At 37.5% G+C, this 11511-nt stretch overlaps 1 pseudogene; it reads left to right on the forward strand.

Annotated features, from left to right (window-relative positions):
- The window catches only part of LOC112403436 (charged multivesicular body protein 3 pseudogene), a 46809-nt pseudogene extending 37841 nt beyond the window's left edge, over positions 1-8968 (forward strand).
- The last annotated feature ends 2543 nt before the right edge of the window (positions 8969-11511 follow it).

Consider the following 11511-nt stretch of genomic DNA (forward strand, 5'->3'; position numbering starts at 1 on the left):
CCAGGAGGAGTGTGGACTGTGCCAAGTTTAAGAGCCATTGCCAAATACCATGGTTTGCATTATGTAGACAGCACGCCAGTGTAACTGGCACTACTAGTTGTAGATTTGAGCTCTTGCCTCAGAGGCAAAAGATCCCTTAGTCATTTCCAACTGGGATCATGCCCTTTGCTTTGGTTATGAGATATCTTTGTGTGTGTGCACAAACCATGGCCTGCAGGCACAACTGATGGACCACTGTGACTGACTTCTTCTGGGCTGGGCCAGTGAACTCCCAAAGTGGTACCAAAGTGGTCTCAGACCCCATGGGTGACTTGGAGACGCTGAGAAGCAGCATGGTGCCTTAGAAAGGGCCTTGGGGAGCCTGGCTCTGGGTCTGTAAAATGGACAAGTCACTTACTTTCTCTGAGCTTTGGTTTCCTCATCTTTTGACAGGCATAATCAGAGCTGTTGTTATGACAACTGAGCTAATCCATATAAAGCATTTGGTGCAGTAACTGGCACCGAGGAAGCTCTCAATAAAAGTTTTTATTATTAATATTATTATTATCATTATTATTGATGTATATATCTTACTTAAGACACATGGTGGTGGTGAAGATGAAATAACTGATATTGAAGTGCTCTGTGAATCTTCAGAACTCAGCATATGTGAGGAATGCTTGTTTCAGTGGGAAGGAAGGGTAATTGCATACAGAGGCTCTGTCAAAACATGTTTCAACATGATTCTCTGACCAAGAGTCCCCAATATTTTTGAAACAAGAAGCTACCGAGTCATACAGAGAAAGACAAATACTGTATGACATCACTTATACGTGGAATCTAAAAAACACAACAAACTAGTGAATAAAACAAAAAAAGAAGCTACCTCACAGATAGAGAGAACAAACTAGTGATTACCAGAGGGGAGGGAAGCGGGGAGGAACTATAGGGGTAGGGGCAAAAAAAGGGTTGTTATGGGATTATATGAAATCGATGGGAAACTTTTGAAAATTGTGAAGAATTATAGAATTTAAAGAATCTTTCATTCAAAAAAATTATAAAAACACAAGGTAATAATATAAAGTAACTGGTTTGTAATCATAAAAATAATTAAAAAGTGGAGAATTTAATTTTAAATCAAAAAGAAGAAGAAGAAGCTACTATTCATTTTTCCAAACCCTTGAGAGACCAATGGCCTATTGGCAAGCAGTCGTTCTGATGAGCTGATTCCAGTGAGGAGGTAACAGGTGTGCTGGTGGGACTGTTTCTGAGCAGAATCAAGGTTGGGCCTGGATGCTGCCTGGACTGCACTTCTTGCTGTGTATTGAGGCAGTCAGTGAGGGAATGCAAGAGGATTTCTACCAGAGAAGGCAGCAAGCATGTGAGCCATCTACCTGGGGGAGTGATGGGACAGAGAAGAAATTTCCTGGTGTGTTTGAAAATGTGTTACCTCAGTTGCCCTGGGAGCCTAATGGTTTCATTCAACAGGCATTTATTGCTTTCCCACTTCCCTAGACCAGTGCACAAGGGGTACACTTTGAGCAGGCTGGGTGAAGTGATCTTCCCCCTGGCCATCAGTTGAAAAGATGGAAGGAATCAAGGCTGTCCTTGAAAATGATGGGAAGGTGTGGATATATTCAAGTCCAGTATTCTTTATAAGTACATCTCAGTGTTGCTTCATGAGGAAGATTATTGCACAGTGGTCTCTAAGGTTTTCATAAGGAATCAAATGTAATCGGAAGGAATCACAGATGCTCAAGATGACAGCTACTAGTCATGACAATGGCATCTCAAACTCTGGTGTCACATGCCTCACGGTTGGGATGCACAATGGGTGCCCTGCAAGGCCTTGTTCATAGGGCTCTGAAACATCTACCTGGTCAATCAATTCAGTAAGAAAGGTCATTCAACAATAATTAGATTTTTCCCACACCTCACCTGCCTAGCAAAGTTCTAGGCACATAATAGGTATTCAATAAAACCTTAAGACTAATTTAATGATAATATATAATATTTGTTAAACACTTGAGAGATGTCAGGTCCTTTTATAACTGCTTTATATGTGTTGATTAATATTATCCTCACAATAGTTTAATGAGATAGCATTATTATCACCATTTTCAGAGGTGAAGAACTAATAGCCTTTTGTTCAGGATCATAGAGTTAGAAGTGGTGGAGCTGAATTCCACCCAGGCTGAAAGATTCAGAGCCCATTAAACCACATGCAGGCACTAGACTCAATTTAAAAGTAATGTGTGGCTTCCTTTGCTGTGCAAAAGCTTTTAAGTTTCATTAGGTCCCATTTGTTTATTTTTGTTTTTATTTCCATTTCTCTAGGAGGTGGGTAAAAAAGGATCTTGCTGTGATTTATGTCATAGAGTGTTCTGCCTATGTTTTCCTCTAAGAGTTTGATAGTGTCTGGCCTTACATTTAGGTCTTTGATCCATTTTGAGTTTATTTTTGTGTGTGATGTTAGGGAGTGTTCTAATTTCATTCTTTTACATGTTGCTGTCCATTTTTACCAGCACCACTTATTGAAGAGGCTATCTTTTCTCCATTGTATATTCTTGCCTCTGTTGTCAAAGATAAGGTGATCATATGTGCATGGGTTTATCTCTGGGCTTTCTATCCTGTTCCATTGATCTATATTTCTGTTTTTGTGCCAGTACCATACTGTCTTAATTACTGTAGCTTTGTAGTATAGTCTGAAGTCCGGAAGCCTGATTCCTACAGCTCTGTTTTTCTTTCTCAAGATTGCTTTGGCTATTCAGGGTCTTTTGTGTTTCCATACAAATTATAAAATTTTTTGCTCTAGTTCTGTGAAAAATGCAATTAGTAATTTGATAGGGATTGCATTGAATCTGTAGATTGCTTTGGGTACTATAGTCATTTTCACAATGTTGGTTCTTCCAATCCAAACAAGATGAAAAGACAACCCTCAGAATGAGAGAAAATAATCCTGAAAAGGATTAGTCTCCAAAATTTACAAGCAGCTCATGCAGCTCAATATCACAAAAACAAACAACCCAATCCAAAAATGGGCAGAAGACCTAAATAGACACTTCTCCAAAGTAGACATACAGATGGCCAACAAACACATGAAAAGATGCTCAACATCACTAATCATTAGAGAAATGGAAATCAAAACCACAGTGAGGTATCACCTCACACCAGTCAGAATGGCCATCATGAAAAACTCTACAAACAATAAATGCTGGAGACGGTGTGGAAAAAAGGGAACCCTCCTGCACTGTTGGAGGGAATGTAAATTGATACAGCCACTATGTAAATTGATACAGCCACTATGGAGAACAGTATGGAGGTTCCTTTAAAAACTAAAAATAGAATTACCATATGACCCAGAAATCCCACTACTAGACATATACCCTGAGAAAACCATAACTCAAAAATATACATGTACCACAATGTTCATTGTAGCGCTATTTAAAATAGCCAGGACATGGAAGCAACCTAAATGTCCATCAACAGGCAAATGGATAAAGAAGATGTGGCATATATATACAATGGAATATTACTCAGCCATAAAAGGCAACGAAATTGTTATTTGTAATGAGGTGGATGGACTTAGAGTCTGTCATACAGAGTGAAGTAAGTCAGAAAGAGAAAAACAAATACCGGATGCTAATTCACATATATGGAATCTAAAAAAACGGTACTGATGGACCTAGTGACAGGGCAGGAATAAAGACGCAGATGTAGAAAACGGACTTGAGGTCATGGGGGGGAAGGGGAAGCTGGGATGAAGTGAGAGAATAGCACTGACATATATACACTACTAAATGTAAAATGGATGGCTAGTGGGAAGCTGCTGCATAGCACAGGGAGATCAGCTTGATGGTTTGTGATGACCTAGAAGGGGTGGGATAGGGAGGGTAGGAGGGAGGCTCCAGAGGGAGGGGATATGGGGATATATGTATATATATAGCTGGTTCATTTTGTTGTACAGCAGAAACTAACACATCATTGTAAAGCAATTATACTCCAATAAAGATATCAAAAAATAAAAGTAATGAGTGGTTTTAAAAAGAAAGAAAACATTGAATTCGGGGAATGTCCACTTAAGGTGCTTCTTTAACTGACTGCCTTTTAATTCTTGGCTCAACACTTGGCATCAACTATTTTTGTATGGGTGTAATTTTAGTAAAAATTATGCAAAGCAAGTAGATTATATCATGTAGAGCAAGAACTTGGTGATTGGTCTGAGGCCATGGAAGGAAGGAAAGGAGGAAAGGAGGAAGGAAAGGAGGGAGGAAAGAAGGAAATAAGAAAGGAAGGAAAGAGAGAGAGGGAAGGAGGGCAAGAAAGAGGGAGAGAAGAGAAGGGGGAGGAAAGGAAGAAAGAAGGAAAGATATGAGACTAATTTGATGGTGGAGATAGAAACTGTTGAGTGTGTATGTGTGTGTTTGTATAGAAGCAGTAAGAAGAAGAATGAAAGCATCTTTCCATTATAAGTTCTCATATTTCTTCATGCTTTCTGCTCCTTCATAGTGTGCACTTTTCAGAGAAAGGTCTAGTAGTGACCCAACACATTCTAACTACCATATCCTGATCATATGTTTATATCCCCCAATGCGGGGGAGAAGAAGGTCCACAGAATTACAGTGAAAGAGGACTGATGACAGTGTTGGTTCTGTGAGCAGCCCCATTCAAGACACCAAAGGAAAAGCCCCAACAGGCAGTTCCCTTTAGCCTGGAAGAAGGAGTGAAAGACAGCCAGACTGTCTCATCATCCAATCACATCTCAGGGGTTCAGATTTTCTCAGCTCCCTGGAGGCTTCTGCCCTTGCAGACAGGAGGATTATAGAAGATGGGGAGTTTGCAGGCATTCAGTGGCACTGCCTGTAACCACAGCAGGCACCGCCACTCTGCAGTGTCAGGTGCCAAGGTTGTAGAGTTAGACTCGACATAGCAAAAGAATTCTCCTAAAGTGCTTTGAAACACAAGAGAAATTGTTTTCAACCTACTGAGTGGCAGAAGGAGTAGTGGTGGATGATATAACTTGCTAATTCTTTTCCATAGTGAATTTATGCCACTGGGTAATTGACTTAAAGAAATGGACATCTGTTGTGGGGTTTTGTCCATTTTAACTTTATAATGTTTTGGGGGGATGCTACAGACAGAATCGTGTCCCCCCAAAGTCATATGTTGAAGGCGTAATCCCCAGTGTGCCTATAATTGGAATAAGGAAGTAATTAAGGTTAAGTCAGGTCATAAAGGTGGATGGAGCCCTGATCCATCCAAGAGGATTAGTGTCCTAATAAGAAGCTATACCAGAGAGCTCATTCTCTTTCTCTCTTCTCCATGTGAGAACACAGCACGAAGGCAGCCATCTACAAGCCAGGAGAGAGCTCTCAGCAGGAACCGGAACCTTGATTTTCGACTACCCTGTCTCCAAAACTCTGAGAAAATAAACTCCTGTTGTTTAAGTCACACAGTCTGTGGTATTTTGTTACAGCAGCCCCAGTAGACAAAGACAGGGATGGGGGTGTGGGGGCATGAGATGCTTTAAGTATCTGCAAGCTCGATTTCCTGTAATGTGCTCAGATAAGACTGTAAAGCCAGAGGCTGTTTGTAAAATTTTGGCTTTCCGTATGGTGCTGAGGAGTTAACCCCAAATGATCCATCTGAGTCCCAGGGTTTGTATTTGTGGGGAGGGGGGCACAGTATTTATCTTGAAAAGTCTGTAAACTTTTTTAAAGATGAAAAATGTTATATGGAAAGTAGCACTATAAAAGCAGAGCGTGAAAAAACTACAAGAGGGAGAACTCAAGAACAAAAAAATAATGCTTATATTGGCCTACAGGGAGTAGAACACTTAGACCAACTTTAGTACTGAATATTTCCTTTTTAAAAAAAATCATGTCTCCTAAAACCAACTCCAGATGGAGTCATATAAACCCAAACACTAGAATCAGGGGAATTTTCCAGTGAGGAAGAACATTTTGGTAATATTAGTAATTTAGTTTTCTTGTAAGGAAATTAATTCAGTGATTTGTTCAGAATTGTTACAAAAATGTACAGTCTCAGAGATTAGTGAGGAATCCAGTTTCTGCTGGAGACAGCAATTCTCTGGTCTCCTAGAGGAGATAAATTATAATATTTTATTTGTGTCACAGCGGGGGAAAGGAAGGGGAAGTTCTCTGGCTTCTGTCCCTTTGTCCTGGAAGACTTACAGACTTACATGGAACATATCTCCAGCTTTCTTGCCTTATTATTATTGTTTTCTTTTTTTCCTTGTTCATATTTGCTTGAATTTTTTTACCATTTTTATTGTGATATAACTGACATATAATGTGTAAGTTTAAGGTGTACATTTGTGATGATTTGATTTGATATATGTGTATATTTCAAAATGATTATACCAATCAGGTTGGTTAACACATCCATCACCTCACACAGTTACCTTGTGTGTGTGTGTGTGTGTGTGTGTGTGTGTGTGTGTGTGACACTTTAAAGATTGACTCTTAGAAACTTTCAGGTATACAATACAGTACTGTTTTGTCATCCTGCTGTACATTAGATCCTCAGAAATCATTCATTTCAAAACTGGAAGTTTGTATCCTTTGACCACCTTCATCCATCCCATCCCACCTCCCTCAATCCCTGCCAACCACCAATCTCTGTTTTTATGAGTTTGTTTTTTTTTAAGACTCTACGTATAAGTGAGCTCATATAGTATTTATCTTTTCCTGACTTATTTCACTGAGCATAATACCATCAATTTTCATCCATGTTGTTGCAAATGGCATGATTTCCTTCTTTTTTATGGCTGAATAATATTCCATTATATATATCTGTATCTATCTATCTGTCTATCTATATTACATTTTTTCCCCCATTCATCCACTGACAGACACTTATGTTGCTTCCATACCTTGGCTATTGTGAATAACACTGCTTTGAACATGGAGTATAGATATCTCTTTGAGATAGTGATTTCATTTCCTTTGGACATGTACCCGAAAGTGGAATTTCTGGATCATATGATAGTTCTATTTTTAATTTTTTGAGGAAACTTTGTACTCTCCCATACTGCACCAGTTTACACTCCCACCAATAGTGCACAGGGGATCCCTTTCATCCACATCCTTGCCAATACTTGTTATCTCTTGTCTTTTTGATGATAGCCATTCTAACAGGTGTGAGGTGATATCTCACTGGATTTGATTTGCATTTCCCTGATGATTAATGATGTTGAGCACCTTTCCATGTACCTGTTGGCCATTTGTATATCTTCTTTGGGAAAATGCCTATTCAGGTCCTTTGACTATATTTAATTGGGTTATTTGGGGTTTTAGTTTTGGTTTGGGGTTTATTTTGCTAACCAGTTGCATGAACTTCTACTATATTTTGCATATTAACCCCTTATCAGATATATGGTTTGCAAATATTTCTCCCATTCTGTAGGTTGCCTTTTCATATTAGTAATTATTTCTTTTGCTGTGCAGAGGCTTTTTAGTTTGATATAGTCCCACTTGTTTATTTTTGCTTTTGTTGCTTGTGCTTTAGGTGTCAAACCCAAGAAAATTATCATCAAGACCAATGTCAAAGTGCTTAGCTCCATGTTTTCTTCTAGGACTTCTGTAGTTTCAGATATTACATTTAAGTCTTAATCCATTTCAAGTTAATTTGTGTGAGTAGTGTAAGGTAGGGGTGTAGTTTCATTATTGAAGAGACTATCTTATCCTCTGAGTATTCTTAGCTCCCTTGACAAATACTGGCTGACATAAATACATGAGCTTATTTTTGGGTTCTCAATTCTGTCCCACTGGTCTGTGTGTCTGCTTTTAATGCCAGTACCATACTGTTTTATTTACTATAGGCTTGTAATATAGTTTGAAACCTGTAAGTGTGCATCCTGCTTTTGTTCTTCTTTCTCAAGATCACTTTGGTTATTCAGGGCCTCTCATGTGGTTCCACACAGATTTCAGGATTTCTTTTTCTATCTCTGTTTTTAAAATGTCATTAAAATCTTGGTAGGGATTGCATTAAATCTGTAGATTGCTTTCAGTAGTATGGACATTTTAACAATATTAATTCTTCCAGTCCATGAACATAGAATATCTTTTTATTTGTTTGTGTCTTCAATATCTTACATCCATGTTTTATACTTTTCAGTATACAGATCTTTCACCTCTTTGGTTAAGTTTATTCCTAAGTATTTTTATTCTTTTTGATGCTATTAAATGGGATTGTTTTCTTTATTTCTTTTTCAGATAGTTTGTTGTTAGTATATAGAAATGCAACCAATTTTTGCATATTGATTAAGAAAAGAAATGAGAGTCACTGACAGGCAAATATGGACATTAAAGAGAAGCAGAAAAACTAAAACTATCTCTGAAAGATGCTGCTAAGAAGGACCAGAAGGATATCTGTGTAGTTCTGGCCAAAGAGGAGATCAGGTCAAGGAAGGCTGTGGGCAAGCTTTATGCATCCAAAGCTCACCTGAATTCTGTGCTCACAGGGATGAAGAACCAGCTCGTGGTCTTGTGAGAGGCTGGTTCCCGTAGAAGAGCACAGAAGTGATGAAGGCTATTCAGAGTCTTGTGAAGGTTATATAAATCCAGTTGAAATAAATAGATTATAGAATGCAGATAAAATAAATAGATTAATAAATGCAGGCATTGTCCAAAGAGATGAAGAAGGATGGGAACATGGAGAGATGTTAGAGAACACTTTTAAAAGCATAGATGATCAAGAAGAAATGGAAAAAGCAGCAGAAATGGAAATTGACAAAATTCTGTTTGAAATTACAGCAGGGGCCTTGGACAAAGCACCTAGTAAAGTGACCAATGCTGTTATGGAACCTGAATCTCCAGGAGTGACGGCCACCTCAGAAGATGAAAGGGAGGAAGAGGCCCTAGAGGCCATGCATCCCAGCTGGCCATGCTTTGTGGCTAGGGGCCACCCTGCTGGGCCTCAGGCTTTTCTCATGGCCCACATGCTGCGTGTACATACACTCCTCTGATGCAGCTACTATTTTATTATCTCTTGCACTACACCTCTGTGATGAGGCATTGCATTCTGGAGAATATTCTCTCCGAATATCTCTTCACTCTGCAGAAGTTTTGTGATCTCAGCCAGACTGTTCTTATGAGAAGTGGTGTAATAAATGCATCATTTTTAGGAGTATAAACAGAAGTATCTTTTTAGGGGGGAAGCAAAGAAATCTGTCTTCTCACAAAACACTTTTGAGAATAGAGTTGATTGCCTGAATGTTGAGGACTCTATATTTTTTTTGTATGTAAAACACTATATAAATAGATTTTAATAAATTTCTGTTTTAACACTTAGAAAAAAATTTAAAGTTTTCTATGTATAAGATCATGTCATCTGCAAACAGAGAAAATTTTACTTCCTCCTTTCTGATTTGGATGTTTTTTATTTCTTTTTCTTGCCTGACTAGTCTGGGTAGGACTTCCAGTACTATACTGGATAGAAGTACTAAGGGAGGGTGCCTATATCTTGTTCCTGACCTTAGAGAAAACCCTTTCAACCTTTCACCATTGAGTATGATGTTAGCTGTGGGCTTGTCATATATGGCCTTTATTATGTTGAGGTATGTTCCTTCTATACTCAAATTGAGAGTTTTTATTATGAAAGGATGTTGAATTTTGTCAAATGCTTTTTCCACATCTATTGAGATGATCATATGATTTTTATCTTTCATTCTATTAATGTGATGTATTGCATTTAATAATTTGCAAATATTGAGCCATTCCTTGAATTCCACTTGATCATGGAATATGATCTTTTTATTGTGCTGTTCAATTCGGTTTGCTAGTATTTTGTTGAGAATTTTTACGTCTACATTTGTCAGGGATATTGGCCTGTAGTTTTTTTCATATAGTGTCCTTATCTGACTTTGATATTAGGGTAATACTAACATTGTATCATGAGTTTGGAAGTGTTCCCTCCTTTTCATTTTTTGGAGGAGAGTTTGAAAAAATGCATTAATTCTTTAAATTAATTCAAAATTCATTAATTCTTCAAATGTTTGGTAGGATTCACTAGTGAAATGATCTGGTCCTGGACTTTTCTTTGTTGGGAGGTTCTTTATTCAATCTCCTCACTCATTATTGGTCTGTTCAAATTTTCTGTTTCTTTATCATTTGGTCTCAGTAGGTTGTGAGTGTCTGGCAATTTACCTATTTCTTCCAGGTTGTCTAATTTGTTGGTGTATAATTGTTCTTTGTAGTCTCTTATGATCCTTCATATTTCTGTGATATCAGTTGTGATGTCTTCTCTTCTGTTTATAATTTTTTTGAGTCCCCTCTCTTTTTTTCTTGGTTAGTCTAACTTAAAGTTTGTCAATTATGTCTTTTCAAAGAACCAACTTCTAGTTTTGTTAATTTTTCTCTTGCTTTCCTATTTTTTATTTTATTTATTTCTCCTCTAATCTTTATTATTTCATTCTTTCTGCTAACTGATCTTTGTTTTCTTTTTTCCTAGTTCCTTGAGGTATGTTAGTTTGTTTATTTGAGATCTTTCTTTTTTTCTTAATATATGTATTTATAGTTATAAACTCTTCTCTTAGAACTGCTTTTGCTGCATCTATTAAGTTTTTGTGTGTTGTGTTTCCGTCTTCATTTGTTTCAAGATCGTTTTTATACCCTTTTGATTTTTTTTGACCCATTCATTGTTCAAAAATGTGTTTTCAATTTCCACACAGTTGTGAATTTTCTAGCTTTCCTCTTGTTTTGATTGCTACTTTCATACCATTGTGGTCAGAAAAGATGCTTGATAATTTCTACCTTCTTGAATTTTTTGAAACTTGTTTTGTGGCTTAACATATACAATAAGTCCCCTACATACGAACCTTCAAGCTGTGAACTTTCAAAGATGTGTTTACATGTCCAATCATGTAAGTTATTTCACATGTCTGGTGTACAGTGTTACATGCATGCATCCTCTACAAATACTTGTGCTTTTGTGTATTTTAATGTACAGTACTGTATAGAATACAGCAGTACAGTATCTTTACTTCAAGCCCAGGATGTCTGGAAGCAAACATAAAAGCAGTGATGATGTAGCTTGTACTACTGTACTTTTCAAGGTACTATACTGTAAGATTAAAAATGTTTATTTTTTGTGTTTGTTTTTTATGTATTATTTGTGTGAAAAGTATTATAAACCTGTCACAGTACAGTACTATATATAGCTGATTGTGTTAGTTCGGTACCTAGGCTAACTTTGTTGGACTCAGAAACCAGCTGGACTTATGAATTTGCTCTCAGAATGGAACTCATTCATATGTAGGGGACTGACTGTAATCTATCCTAGAAAATGTTCCACATACACTTGAGAAGAATGTTGTATTCCACTGCTATAGGATGGAATGTTCTGTATATATCTGTTAGTTCAATTTGGTCTAGAGTGTTCAAATCTGCTATTTCCTTAGTGATTCTATGTCTGAATGATCTACCTCTGTTGAGACTGGGGTATTAAAGTCCTCAACTATTATTATATTGCTGTTTATTTCTTTTAGTTCTGTTAGTACTTTCTTTATAT

Source organism: Neophocaena asiaeorientalis, unplaced genomic scaffold (genome assembly GCF_003031525.2).
Source record: "Neophocaena asiaeorientalis asiaeorientalis breed wild unplaced genomic scaffold, Neophocaena_asiaeorientalis_V1.1 scaffold67, whole genome shotgun sequence".
Lineage (NCBI taxonomy): Eukaryota > Metazoa > Chordata > Mammalia > Artiodactyla > Phocoenidae > Neophocaena > Neophocaena asiaeorientalis.